At 39.5% G+C, this 15513-nt stretch overlaps 1 long non-coding RNA gene across 2 annotated transcripts in view; it reads right to left on the bottom strand.

Annotated features, from left to right (window-relative positions):
• Nucleotides 1–925: 925 nt before the first annotated feature.
• The window catches only part of LOC133258501 (uncharacterized), a 43989-nt gene continuing 29401 nt past the window's right edge, over nucleotides 926–15513 (bottom strand). The window contains exons 3-5 of one of the 2 annotated variants that reach the window (XR_009740051.1): nucleotides 11811–15445; nucleotides 2743–2822; nucleotides 926–1434 (exon numbers count right to left, since the gene is read on the bottom strand). This is a non-coding gene — a long non-coding RNA (uncharacterized LOC133258501). The remainder of the gene's footprint in view (nucleotides 1435–2742; nucleotides 2823–11810; nucleotides 15446–15513) is intronic. The other variant, XR_009740052.1, reaches the window with a different exon arrangement.

Below are 15513 nucleotides of genomic sequence, written 5' to 3'. Positions count from 1 at the left end.
GAATTATAATTTTTCTCTTCCAAAAACGTTATTGTCATTATGTAAATTCTCTTTTATATAAAAAGTAAGAATTTATAAGAAGAAAGTTACATTTTTATGTATTATGCCATATTACATTTTGTGATGTCGTAAGAACTTTCCTTAGGACATTCTTACTGAAAAAGTATGTCAATTGTAAGACTATATTTATTTCCATGTTAATTAGCTGTGCCATTTTTAAATGATTGGGCCAAGGAAAGAGTTGATCCTTATATATAGGTTGACTTCATCCCTTATATATCAATTTGGAGATATCCTGTGATTCACTATGGTTTTTCCAGTGGTCATGTATGGATGTGAGAGTTGGACTGTGAAGAAAGCTGAGCGCCAAAGAATTGATGCTTTTGAACTGTGGTGTTGGAGAAGACTCTTGAGACTCCCTTGGACTGCAAGGAGATCCAACCAGTCCATTCTGAAGGAGATTAGCCCTGGGTGTTCTTTGGAAGGACTGATGCTAAAGCTGAAACTCCAGTACTTTGGCCACCTCATGCGAAGAGTTGACTCATTGGAAAAGACTCTGATGCTAGGAGGGATTGAGGACAGGAGGAAAAGGGACGACAGAGGATGAGATGGCTGGATGGCATCACCGACTCAACGGACGTGAGTTTGAGTGAACTCTGGGAGTTGGTGATGGACAGGGAGGCCTGGCGTGCTGCAATTCATGGGGTCGCAAAGAGTCAGACATGACTGAGCGACTGAACTGAACTGAACTGTGATTCACGAATAATACAGGATGACAAAATACATACATACGTGTGTGTGTATATATATATTTGTGTACCAACTGCAGAATAAAAATGACTGGCTACCTGTCTTACTTTCAGAGCTCAAAAATCTTAGTTTTGTACCTTGAAGTAAATTAACCTCAAGTTCAAGGAAACTTGCATTCCATTGGTTCAAACATATCTTTACTCAGGGCAAAATGAAGACAGCATAATTTTGGAGTCATGTTTAGATCAATTAAACCTTCATTATGATGGCAATGTTAAGGTCCTGGTTTACAGTTGTCGAAGAAGCTAGCTGCCAAAGCAATACCCATTCTCCTCATCTGACTTAATAACAAAACTTTGATTTTATTCCAAGTAGCTTTATGACCAACTAAAGAAGTCCTTTCACAGCCCCCAACACAGCCAGACATAGAATTCAGAAAGGATCCTTAATAGAGGAACAGTCAGCTTGCTGGCACCCTCTTACTTTCTCTTCTTTCTTTTGCTTCCTGTCTGGAACTCAGACATGGTGGCCAGAGCTTCAGCAGCCATCTTGGACCATGAGAAAACCTTGAAGATGAAAGCCTGCTACAAAAGGCAGAGTAGGAATATAGGAACAAGCTGGGTCTTGGATGACTCTGGCATTCCCCTATGATATCTCAAGTATTCATCCTCAAAGTTCTTTTACCTAAGAGAAAAGCAGTTAAAGGATTTGATATTTTTTGACTTCTCTGGTGGTCCAATGGTTAAGAATCTGCCTGTTAATGCAAAGGATATAGGTTCTATTCCTGGTCCAAGAAAATTCCACATGCTGTGGAGCAACTAAGCCATTGCACCACAACTACTGAGCCTGTGGGCCTGGAGCCCTGGCTCTGCAACAAGAGTTGCCGCAGCAATGAGAAGCCCATGGATCACAGCTAGAGAGCAGCTTCTGCCCAAACACAGCAATGAAGCTTCAGCGGAACCCAAAATAATTTTTTTAAAAAAGAATTTGTTATTTTTGTTGGTTGTTACTAGCTGCCAAATGTTAATCCCATCTGATACAACTGTTATATAAGAATATGACTAAAGGTGATGAAACCCCATTAACAGAGGAGACTGGTGGCCTACAGTCCATGGGATCACAAAAGAGTTGGATACTGCTTAGCAACTAAACAACAATAACAAATTGTCTGGATTAGTAATAACTGTAAAACTCATCGAGTGCTTGCTCTGTGCCAGTTTCTAGAATACTTACTATACATTTTTTCATCTAATCCTATAAGAACTCTGTGGAGTATCATATATACTCCATTCTTCATATGAAGAAACTGAGCTCAGAAATGTTAAATAACTTGCCTAAGATTAGGAACTAGAAAGTAAAGCTGCTAGGACTCAACCTGAGACAGGCTGACAAGAGATCTCTAGCTCTACATTTCCCAAAGGTGAAAGGAATGCAATCCAGGTAACAGAAAGTGAAGAAGATTTTATAATTTTCAACAGGTCAGTTATTTATTTATTGTTATTACTGAATGTTTATCTTGAGCTTTGCTCTTTAATAGAAGCTGATTTAATTTAATAGAAATGAATTACATCTTTTCATCTTTACAGCTCCTTGGTTTAGGGGAAAAGAATCTACCAAACATTTCCATACATTTGTTTAATTATCGTAAGGAAATGATGAAACAGGGAAGGTTTTCCTTCAGAGCCCTCACAATCCTCATCCATCCTTTCCTTACCTCTAATTATCAGTAGGGCTGTTGCTGGATTATGCAATTCCAGAGAGCTCTGTTCGTGTCCATAGTCATCACTGACATATATTCATTACTATGATTTTTTTTGGCATGTGGCAATAAATGTCTTGAGAAAGAGTATTTTATAATAACTTGCACATGGACACTATATGAACTCAGATCAAAACTGGTTGTGTGCTGCTCCAAGCACCCTAATTTATGATCTCCCACCCAAAGCACCCCCAAAAGCACCCCAACAGCCCCAGTTCTAGTCATGAACTAACCTGAACCCAATGAGCAACGTCCCAGAGAGCTGCCAGTGTCTTGGACTTTAATCTTCTCATCTCCATTCAAGGTTTTTTAGCTGTCAAGGCAATAAACCCTATAAGCTAAGGTATGATAGAATTGGAAATCAGTCTTTGTTCTTGGTTTCCTTTCTTTTCAAGTGTCAAGTTGTGCTTGGACACACAAACTCTTAATTCATAGATGTGTGGATATATGTGTGTGTGAGAGACAAAGAGGAGAAGGAAGAAAGAAAGGAAGACAACGGGCCAGGAGAGGGAGGAGGAGAAAAAGAGAGGAATAAATTTTAGTAAAGTAATAGCCAATTAAAAATACAGTCTCTTACTATAACCCCTAACCCATCTCCATTTTATTCCCCAGATGAAATTCTTTTCAATACTTACACTTTTTTCTGGTATTTACCTCCATGTTTGTAAATAATCCACTTATACTGGTATGTCTCATTTATCAAGTTCAAATTTATTTATTAATATCCTGCTATGGTAAATGGGGATTTACATCTCTTATACCACCAATCCTACTTCCCTTACATCTGCCACTCTCCCAATGTAGTTATACCACAATTTTAAGTTAAATCGATATTCAGTGTTTATATTTTTATGACTATGTCAGTGTTGACACTTCAGAATCATGTTTTTTCCTGTTAAACACCGTTTTCCCCAGCATTAATATTTGCCTTATATTGTCATTTATTAACATTAATATTGGTAACTTCCTAATGTCTCAAGAGTCTTTGATACATTGTCCACCTTATCTCTCAAATATCAGTATTTTTCAAGTACTCAAACATGTAAGATAATGTTTCTTTTTTTAAATTTTTATTTATTTATTTATGGGTGTGCTGGGTCTTTGCTGCTGCACATGAGTTTTTTCCAGTTGCTGCAAGCAGGGGCTAGTCTCCAGTTGCAGTGGGCTTCTCACTGCAGTGGTTTCTCTTGCTGCAGAGTGTGGGTTCTAGGGTCCCCAGGTTCAGTAGTTATGGCTCAAGGGCTTGGTTGCTTCAAGACACGTGGGATCTTTCTGGGCTGGGGATCAAACCAATGTTCCCTGCATTGCAAGGCAGATTCTTAACCACTGGGCCACGACAGAAGCCCTCAGATAATATTTTATTTCTATTTCTTTCCCAGGAGGCTCCCCCATCCTCTTGTTCTAATCTTGATTTATTTTTGGGTATGAGAGGGTTGGATGGCATCACCTACTCGATGGACATGAGTTTGAGTGAACTCCGGGAGCTGGTGATGGACAGGAAGGCCTGGCGTGCTGCAGTCCATGGGGTCGCAAAGAGTCAGACACGAGTGGTGACTGAACTAAACTGAACTGATGTTACACAGCTGTCATACAGGGTGACCTTTTGCTATTGGCCAGTTCCTTTGTCTCCTACTTGTGTTGGCTCCCTTCTTTCCTGTAGCCCCTGAAGTTTGTTGTCCTGGATACTCCCTCATGTTGAAGTACCTTCTCCAGTAGTTTCCTACAAGTTACATGTTCTCAGGTATCTGCAAATGTCTTTATCTACCCTCACTGTGCTCATGCTCAGTCGCTTAGTTGTGTCTGATTCTTTGTGATGCCATGGACTGTAGCCCACCAGACTCCTCTGTCCATGGGATTCGCCATGCAAGAATACTGGAGTGGGTTGCCATGCCCTCTTCCAGGGTATCATCCCAACCCAGGATCATACCTGTGTCTCCTGGGTCTCTTGCATCTCCTGCATTACAGGCGGATTCTTTACCACTGAGCCACTGGGGAACCCATCTACCCTTATACTTGATTATCAATTTGTCTGGGTGGAAATCACTGTCTCACAAATGTTTGAAGAACGGCTTCCTTGTCCTTAGGATGCTGGATAGCTGCTAACAAGTCTGATGCCATAAGGTTCTAATTCTCTTGCATGTAAAGACACTTAAAAAAAAAAAAAAGACACTTTCATGATTCCTTCATGACTGGTGTTCTGAAATTTTATGACCATATGCCTTGGTTTGGATCTTTCTTCATTTATGTTGCTGATATTCAACAGGATACTTTCAATCTGACGACTCATGGCCTAAATTCTGGGAAACTTGCTTGTTCTCTTTTTCTTGAACTCCTCTTTCTTCAGATATTCTCCTAGATTGATCCTTATGATCTATTACATTTTTTTAATGAAGGTTTTTTTTCTTTGATATTTTGTCATTTTTTTTTTCTGGTAGATTTTCTTAAATTCATTGTTCATCTCTTCTATCAAAGATTTTATCTACCATATAGTTAAATTTCTAATAGCTCTTCTTCGCCACTTTTCATTTCATCCTGTTTTTGTTTTTTAGAGATGCTATATTTAGGGGGAGGTTAGGTATGCACTAGCCTGTTTATATTTGGGCATCAGGTCAGGAAGGGATGGTTGGTAGCCTTCACTGGAGAAATATGAAGAAGAAAGGTACTAACACACTTGCTAAGGTCACCAGGAATGAGGTAGTATCAGAATTCCTGCTTCTCAAAGTGGGTTCAGGACTGTCCTTATTTAGCTAATGGAGCAACATTTTCAAAATTCAGATACAACTGAAGAGTGTGGTTTAGGTTACAGCAGATATTAGACAATCTAAGGGACCAAGAATGATTTCTAACCAGACAACTTTCTTATTTTGAGTGTATTAAGCTCTCACCCATACTAAAAGATCTTTAAACTTTATTTTTGTCTTCTAATTTTCTGGCTACAGGTTCAGAAATAACTTGGGCTGCTTTAGAGATGATAGATACTTGCCCAGCTTTTTCTATTTTGATACTATTCACAGTAATACTTGATTTCCACAAACTTTATCACACAGAATTACTTCCCTCAGTTTCTTTGTTTATGACTCTTTCTCTTTACTGAGCTAAACTTACACTTTGCAGTTCTTTTCATTTTATTTTTTTGCTTGTTTGTTTTTTAAATCTTTTCTGAAAGACTGATCAAGTAGCCAAAATCTATGCACCTTCTCCAGCTGTCGAATGAGCCTCAGATTCGTCTCTCTCTCTTTTGTTTACCCCCAAGAGTCCAACTGTATTAACTTCCCTTCATGAAGTTCTACAACAGTTTGGGTGAGGACAAATATCACAGCTTCACCCCTCCCTTCAGCTGGTTGGCCCACATTTCTTTAGAGGTGGAATTGCATGTGATATGAAAACAGGGGCAACTGGAACGTTGTTGAAGAAGGGAGAAGCAGTCCACCCCTTTCTTTTGAAGGCAGTAGAAGCTGGCATGTACTGATTTACAGACCCAAATTTTAGACCTGTCTCAGCAGTGGCTGCGCCATTTCCTCTCTCTCAGAGTCACTGCCCTGAGTCACTGCCTAGCTGTTGCTAGGTGCTTGTTTTCTAAGTAGTAACACACTCCGCCCCCACTTCTCCACACACAGAGTTCTGGGGAATTGCCCCAATTTGCAGCTCTGCTGAGGTGGTTTGTGACTCATCCTCTTTTCTCTCTAATGACCTTTTAGAGCCACAAGAATAATCCCTGTTTTTATTTTATTTTATTATTTTTTGGTCATTTCTCTTGTAGGGCTCTTATTTATTTGAACACTGGTATAATGAAGTCTAAAATCAATGACTATATTTTGCATACCATTTATATAAAATTGGCTTTCTCTTCTGCTTCCTAGATAAAATGTTTTATTTCCATTGGGGGAAAAAGAGCAGGAGGATCTTATTTCCTGTGGGACTGTGGACTATATTTTCCCATTAAATGCTATCAGTAATTGTCCAAAATAAAATATAGAACTGCAATCTTAGGCATTCTATTAAGGATCTGTTTATTCAAAACTTTATTTACAGTATCTCTCCTAGAATGACAAAGATTACCAGTGCAAGCAAAATTCCCACATTCAATTTGTACATTATACTGCAATCTCAAGTGATTTTTTAAAAAAAAGATATCTTAACCCCAGTATCTTTGTTTTATTTTATTGTTATACTTTAAACCTGTTATCATAAGTAAATATCCTCACCTTTGAAAAAACTTACTGGCTAACATTTTCTGTTAGAGCTCTTGGCATACTTTTTAGCATTTTAACCTCCCATAAAGTGGAGAAACCCTAGTGAATGGGCCATAGAAAACATCTTTGTGTATGTACTTAACTCCCATCACCAGCCCTGGAGCCAACAGGATTAGAGAATTTTAAGCAGCTCAGTTTTGTTGGAACATAAGGTGTGAAGGTGGGAATGGCAGAAGATGATGTAGGAGAGTGTTAAGGAGCTTACATTTTGTTATTTTAGAGTTTGTCGTAGGTCTGGAGAAAAAGGCTGGACACAAGCTAATTTTAGGTAGTTTAAAATCTAATTTAGAGCAACTCTCCTAAATTTAAAAAACTATATTTTAAGCAATTCAGAGGAAAGAGTATAAGGCTCCAATATAGTTCAAGAGGGTTTAAAACTCCAGAAATATTTCTCACCATATAATTCAAATGGTCCTGGTAATCACAGTGAGTAGATGATACGCACTGTAGTGTTATTGGTTTAGTATACTCATGAGTGGGTGAAAGGGGAGATAGCAAAAGAAAAAATAAGATTCACACTGAATTTTTTTTGTAATTTCACATTTAAATTGTAGTTGTATATATTTATTTATATATATAAATTTTTGTGTATAAATATATATATATGTGATATTACACGCACACATGCATGTGTATATATGTCTATATAGTGGGAAAAAAAGCATATAACTCTGCAATAGGCTTCCCAGGTGGCGCTAGTAGTAAAGAATCCACCAGCCAACACAGGAGACATAAGAGATGCAGGTTCAGTCCGTGAATCGGGAAGATCCTCTGGAGGAGGACATGGCAACCCATTCCAGTATTCTTGCCTGGAGAGTCCCATGGACAGAGAAGCCTGGTAGGCTACAGTCCACGGGGTTGCAAATAGTCAGATACAACTGAAGCGACTTAGCTCACACTCACTCATGGACAGTGTCAAATGGTAGAACTATGTCTAAAGAATAAACTGAGATTATATTTTAAATACCATACATAGCAAGCTGTTTCTTTTTTCCTTTCTGCTTACTTCCTTTCCTCCCCCACACCTTCCCTTCTTCCTTTTTTTTTTTTTTTTTTTGTTATATTTGACCAAGAAGGAAAAAAAAAAAAGAGAGAGAGAGAGAAAGAAAAGGAAGAAAAAGCAGAGAGAGAGAAAAGAAGAGAAGAAAGGAAGGAGGGGAGGAGGAGAAAAGAGAAAGAAAGAAGCCCAAGTTCCAGCTCCAGGGGCTAGCACCTGCATGTGGGAGTCCCAGCCAAGCCTGCCATGGTTCCAGCATGTTCATGCATGTTTCCAGTTGGCCATTGTTGCATGGTGGCAATAAGACATTAATAAGCCCAAGTCATTTTTATATAACCTATGTACTAGGAGTAAGATGGTGTCTATGACACAGTAAAAACTCTACCTAGAACCTGGATGAGACACACATAATAGCATTTGCTTAAGACAGTTTTAGAAACCATATAATTTAACTATAGGGTTTCCCTGATGGCTCACTGGTAAAAAATCTGCCTGCCAATGCTGTAGATGCAGTTTTGATCCCTGGGTCGGGAAGATCCCCTGGAGAAGGAGATGGCAACATATTCCAGTATTCTTGCCTGGGCAATCCCATGGACAGAGGAGCCTGTGGGCTACAGTCCATAGGGTCACAGAAGAGCTGGACATGACTTATAGACTAAACAACAACAACAATTTAATTACCCTGGAGTTTCAGGTGGGCATGATTTAAGTAAGAAGAGCAGCAGCAAATCTTGGTTTTATGAGATCTGAAATGTATTCAGTTTGGGAGACACTATTGAAGACAAAGTAAAAACCAACAAATTCATATTTTCTGTGGTCCTTCCCGAGGAGGAGTTATGCAAGCAAGGGACCCTAAGGCTTAAGCTTTAATTTGCCTTTGCTCCAATAAGGGACTTTCTCTGATGTGGCAGGATTATATACTAGACAGTCACAAAACCATCTCCAGCACCCAAACACATGTACTTTGCAGGACTCAAGAAGCAACACACTTTGCCCACATTGCAAAGAACATGAACAAATGAGTGACAATTATGTCTATTCTCTCCAGATGGCTATATAACTGGAACCACTCTAGATGCATAGGAGAGAAGTTAAGTCATTGCACACAGCGGATGCCTTAGCGCAATATGGCCAAATTTGCTCACAGAACTAGTTGAGAAAGACCACCCTAGCTTCCTGTCGTCTGGTATTCTCTACTGAAAATATTTCACTGGAAGTTACACAATAAAATATATAAGATATATATGTCAGAGTGTGTATTTTTACTACCCTTTAAAGCCAGGTTCTACAAGACTGAGTCATCACTTTAGACTATGACCCCAGAAACAGGGCTTACTCAGAGTGGACATGGATAGGCAGATAAGATTCTCTGGTTGTCATCAGAGGAGTAATATAAATCATTAGCACCAAGAGGTGAAGATGAAGTCATCAACAGGAAATGAGGAAAAACATCAGAAACCATGGTGGTCAGAAACAGGTATCAAGTCTAAATATGGAGGAAATGTCGTAACCCTGCTTTTAATTGGTGCTGCCTACATGATACAAACACGAGCTTGATGGGATGGGCCCCAAGTGAGACCCAATGGCGTGCTAATGATATAAAGAAGGCACACTTCTCATTTTTTATGCTGTTCTAATATTTTCTCTCCGGGGAGAACAAATTTTTTGGTGGACAATCATGAAATGAATGTTAGTTAAAAAAAAAATATAGCAACCTACAATGAAAGGAGAGGTTGCAAACATGTCCACAATCTACATGCAATAAAGTCTCCTCACTTAAGTAAATTCCATATCAGTTGTGTGATAAATAGTTACAGATTAGCTATACCTATGGGAGGAGACATTTAGGAAGGATTCCCAGAAAAGGCAACGCATGAGATGAATCTCAGAGATGCACAGAACAGTACAGGTAGACGAGGCAGGGTAAGAAAGGCCAAGAAATGTGAACAAGACCTTGCCTATGTATTTGTGGTGCTTGAGGGACTGTGAAAGATGAATTCAGAGCAGGAGTAAAATAAAGGTTACATGACATTCAGAAGAGATAAGAGGATTATGCTACAGATTTCTTAAATGGTTGATCCCAAGGAAGATTTTAAATTGGATTATTAAAGATTGCTTCATGCCCTTCTAGTTTCCAGCATGGATTAACTTGAAAAGATCAATACATCCTAAACTCATCTCTCCAAATCCCATGAATACCATTCATTACTGGCAGTAGAGAAATGTGTCTGTGGGCTTAAAAGTGGGGGAGAGGAGGGAAAGAGAAGAGGGGCACTGGCTGAAGGGCTGCAATGAATTTAGTATAACCTAACCTGCAATGGGAAGGCTATGGCAATAGGAGATGTTAAAGCCCGATGATTAAAGACACAAAAAGAGAAAAAAAAAAAACGTGCCAAGTTTTAAAAATGTTAGATCAAGTGTTGGGCTTCCCAGGTGACTCGGTGGTAAAGAAACTGCCTGCCAATGCAGAAGATGCGGGTTCAATCCCTGGGTTGGGAAAATCCCCCAGAAAAGGAAATGGCAACCCACTCTAGTATTCTTGCCTGGAAAACCCCATGGACAGAGGAGCTTGATAGGCTACAGGCCATGGGGACACGACCTAGCAACTAAACAAGAAAGATGAAGAGGTACAGGAATTGAAGGCAAAATATAGTACCAAAATATGAATCTCAGGATACTAACAGCAAGTGTGAACAGTTTGGGGTTAAATCAGAGGAAAGAGAGAAAAATATGATTAATAATGGGAGAACATAGGAAGTAAGTCTTGAGTTGTTCGGTTGCTCAGTCATGTCCAACTCTCTGGGTCCCCTTGGCCTGCAGCATGCCAGGCTTCCCTGTCCTTCACTATCTCCTGGAGCTTGCTCAAACTCATGTCCATTGAGTCGATGATGCCGTCCAACCATCTCATCCTCTGTCGCTCTCTTCTTCTACCGCACATGAGAATGGATTAGAAGTGCAGATCCCCAGTTCTTGCCCCAGATGTACTGAATCAGAAACTCTGACTGGGATCCAGCAATCTGTGTATTAACAAGCCCACCAGGTGACACTGGACCAATTAAAGTTTCAGAAACACTTTCCTGGAATGTCAGCTAGAGTTATCAGCTTGCTTTAATGGGAGTAGGGAACTCAGCCTAATTTCAGGGCCCAGTTTCTGTCTTGACTGTTAGGTATTAAAGGTTTTTTCTTTAAAAAAGCTACCCCCAGTTTTGCACTGTGTTTTAGATTTCAGGGATCAGTCACAAACTGTTCTGTTAAAAGGATCTGCCGCAGAGAATGTCATTTTTTTCTAACCACTGAGAGTTACAATGAACTTTTTATAGCGCTCAAAATAAAAGACCTAAAAAGAGAAAACTTAGTGAACTTGCTGCTGACTCATTTGTACCAACTGATACAATTTATGAACCATCAACAATTTTCACTCTAGCTATTATATAGTGACTCTAGGCAATTATTTACAACAATGCTTCACAGAACTTTAACACTTAGTCAAGCACAAAGGTTCCTATTGTGTATTTCATAATAGATAACATCAGGTTCCATAGCACATCCTCTTCATTTTGGGGACAGGAGCTTAGAGAACAGAAAGTACTCTGTAAAACAAAATGTAATCTATTTTAGGACATTTATTTCTACCCTAGTAAATCCAATGAGCAAAAGGTAATTTACTTGATGAAAAAAATAAATAATTTTCTTCTCAATGGGTTTATGAGTCAGGGTCTAGTTATGAGACAGAAACCACACCAATTATTTAAACAGGAAAAGTTCGATATAAAGAATTGTTCAATAATAGAAGGTGGTCGTCTACTAAACTGAGTAAAAGGAGTCCAGCAATGTCGGATGCAAAAAAATAAAGCTAATATCCGTAAGCTGTGAAAACAGACAGTAAAGGAACTAAGTACCAAGAGATCTTCCCCTACCCCCACTGCCACCACCCCAGGCTAGGATTTGAGCCTTTTCAGAGAGAAAGCAGCTACTATAGTAACACAGCCTGCCGTGCAGCCCAAGAAGTGGTCTGAGTACAGGCTGGCACTGGTCTGTGGAAGGAGCTCACCATTGCTGGAGGTGGTGAGGGGCTGGAAGTGATACATCATTTGCCAGAAGGTGAAGGCAGGTCAGAGCAGAGCTGTTCAGGCATGTGGTAGGGAGATCATGGCCTCAAGCTATGACTGAGCTCCTCTGCACAGTAGGCTAGGAAGGAAAGGAAGGGAAGTGTCCTACTGAAGGTATTGCCTAGAGGGGCACACTAGTGCCCCCTCCTGGCAAAGTCTAATATTCCCTTTGTTGTTGTTCAGTCACTAAGTCATGTCTGACTTTTTGTGACCCCCTGGGGGTCACTGTACCCTATAGGGTCCTCTATCCATCAAATTCTCCAGGCAAGAATATTGGAGTGGGTAGCCTTTCTCTTCTCCAGGGGATCTCCCCAACCCAGGGATCGAACCTGGGTCTCCCACATTGCAGGCAGATTCTTTACCATCTGAGCCATCAAGTAATGAGCCTCCAGGAATTTCCTGGATCCCAGATGAAGTATTCTTTGCCTCTATGTGTGGTAGCAACCCAACTTCCCCTGAGGAATTGAGATCACTTATACCAGGCAGTTGAGTGCCTTTTTTTCTTCCTGTCACCTTTGAATGACAAGGTGGAAATCTTATCTTTCAGTCCAATGGAACCATTATTTTGTCTTCTGGTGGAATCATTCTTTCCTGAGAACTAAGACTCCCAAACCAGTGGAGCTCAAAACTGCTAGCACAGGAGGCAAAGATTCTGTAAGTGGATTATTAGGCAGACCAGAAAGAGAAGCTGCTCCTACTTCTACCTCTTGGTCTCTACTGCTATGTAGGGGAGTAGAGAGTACCGTACAAGTCTCGGATTCAAAGTATTTGGATAAGTGTATTCCCTAAGACAGACTCCTTATCTTCAAGGTAGTTTTTTCTCCCAAACTGGAACTATAATTGAATTTTTGTTGGATTGGCCAAAAAGTTCATTCAGATATAACATCCTATGAAAAAAACCTGTACAAACTCTTTGGCCAGCCGAATACATGTACTAATCAGTTAGGCCAACTGCTTCTAGGCCTCTGGCTTCATACATTTTCCTAAAAGAGAGGACTTTTTTAATGTTTGTTTTTAGAGCAAAAAGCGAAAATGGCTTAGATCAAGGGTGACTTGAACCATAGTCATTTGACAAATGCTGTGAAACATTTGGGGAAATACGGATTAAATGGATGGCTTGGATTAGAAAATAGTTGAACACCCATTTTCAAAAGATTCGCTGGTCAGTGTCACCTGAGAAGGACATGTCTAATGTATTAATACAAAAGAGTATTCTTGGCCCACTACTGTATCACACAGTGGTAAGTGGCATGGATCATGATATGATTGGAGTGGGTATGATTAGAGATTTATTTCATCAAATCTATGATGAAATAAAATTGGAAGGGATATAGAATAAATTGAATGAGTTAGGATATTAAAATATTTAGACCCTAAATTTGGGACTTAATTTAACAAGATTAAATACTAGTAAGCTCTTGTGGAGATATACAACCTGATACTGAAGTTCGTATAGAAAAATAAACAGCAAGAGTAGCCAGGAAACCCTGAAAAAGGAAACACTACCAGGGAACTAGCCCTGCGTGCATGCATGCTAAGTCACTTCAGTCATGGCTGACTCTGTGCGATTCCATGGACTGCAGCCCACCAGGCTCCTCTGTCCATGGGATTCTCCAGGCAAGAATACTGGAGTGGGTTGCCGTGCCCTCCTCCAGGGGATCTTCCCGACCTAGGGATTGAACCTGCATCTCTTCTATCTCCTGCTTTGGCAGGCAGATTCTTTACCACTAGTGCCACCTGGGAACCCCAGGAACTAGCTCTACCAATTATTAAAACACTTAGTGCATACAAATCCATGATAATTAAAGCCATGTGGTACTGGCACATGAATAGACAAACAAGCCAGTGAAATATAACAGACTAGCCAAAATTAGATCCAAATATTTATGAAAATTTAGTACATGAGAAAGATGCCTATTCAAGTCTCTGGGTTAAAGATGGACTTTTTAGTATGTGGTGCTGGGACAGCTGGGTAGCTGTTTGTAGAAAGATAAAATTAGATTAATATCCCACACATAAACAAAAATAAACTCCAAATAAATTAGGAATTTATGCATAAATTAAAAAAAAAACATGAAAGTACTAAAGGAAAAATAGATGAAGTCCTCTTCAACCTCCATGCAATGAAAGACTTTCTGATCATGACTCAAAATCCAAAAGCAATAAGAAAATAATAAATTTGACTACATAAATTTTAAAATTTTGTATGACAAGAAAACCATAAAAAAGTCAAAGTATAATTGAAAGTTGGGAGAAATGTTGATACATAATATAGACAACAGGGCTAATAATCTTAATATACAACGAATCTTAAAATTGAGGGACAGTAGCTAAAGCAGTGCTTACTAGGATATTTATAGCATTAAATATTTATATGAAAAGGGAAGAAAAGTCTCAAATCAATAATGTAAGTTTTGAATTTAGGAACTAGCAAAAGAAGAGAAAAAATAAAACCAAAGCAAAAATATAGCTGATGACAATGACTGAACTTTAATTAGTACACATAATTCTCCAAACAAATGGCCAGGAAAAAAGTGATTCCATAATTCATAACTCTTATTTTAAAATAATTTAAGTACTTATTTTTGCTTTCTCTTAGTATATAAGCCAGAGTTATAAATGTATAAGACCAATACAAAGGACCATTATTGTCTGAATTATGTCCCCCACCCCAAATTCTTACACTGAAATCCTATCTCCAGTACCTCAATGTATTTGGAGATAGTGCCTTTCAAGGAGGTTCAAGGTAGAATAAGGTGGGCACTGATGCAACATGACTGCAGTCCTTATAGGAAGAGATTAGGACACAGACACAGTTACAAAGGAAAGACCCCTCCAGGACACAGTGGGAAGATGGATGTCTGCAAGCCAAGGAGAGAGGCTTGGGAAAAAACCAGACTTGCTGACAAATTGCAACTTGATCTTGGGCTTCCTAGCCTCCAGAAATAAATTTATTTTGTGAGAAATAAATTTCTGTTGTTTAAGCCACTGAGTCTGTGTTACTTTGTTATAACAGCCCTAGAAAATGGATACCAGGATTTTCAACATTTTTCCCCCACATTTGGAATACATGCCCGCTGTATGCTAGGCTAAAACAAACCATACCTTTTTTTTTTTTTTTTTTTTTTGCGCTGTGCTATATAAAGCCCCACAATAACATGTGCTGTTGTTCACTCGCTAAGTCATGTCCGACTCTTTGCAACCCCATGGACTGCAACACACCAGGCTCCTATGTTCTCTATGATCTCCTGGAGTTTGCTCAAATTTATGTCCATTGAGTTGGTGATGCCATCCAGCTGTTTCATCCTCTGCCACCCCTTTCTCCTCCTGCCCTCAATCTTTCCCAGCATCAGTGAGTCTGCTCTTCCCATCAGGTGGCCAAAGTATAGAAGCTTCAACTTCAACATCAGTCCTTCCAATGAATATTCAGGACTGATTTCCTTTAGGATTGACGGATTTGATCTCCTTGCAGTCCAAGGGGCTCTCAGGAGTCTTCTCCAGCACCACAATTCAAAAGCATCAATTTTTCTGCGCTCAGCCTTGTTTATGGTCCAGTTCTCACATCCATACACGACTACTGGAAAAACCATAACAATAACATGTAAATGCAGTTTGCTGCTGCTGCTAAGTCACTTCAGTCGTGTC

This window comes from Bos javanicus, chromosome 12 (assembly GCF_032452875.1).
Source record: "Bos javanicus breed banteng chromosome 12, ARS-OSU_banteng_1.0, whole genome shotgun sequence".
NCBI lineage: Eukaryota > Metazoa > Chordata > Mammalia > Artiodactyla > Bovidae > Bos > Bos javanicus.
The sequence above is the reverse complement of the archived record's forward strand: the minus strand, read 5'-3'. Positions and strand labels throughout refer to the sequence as shown.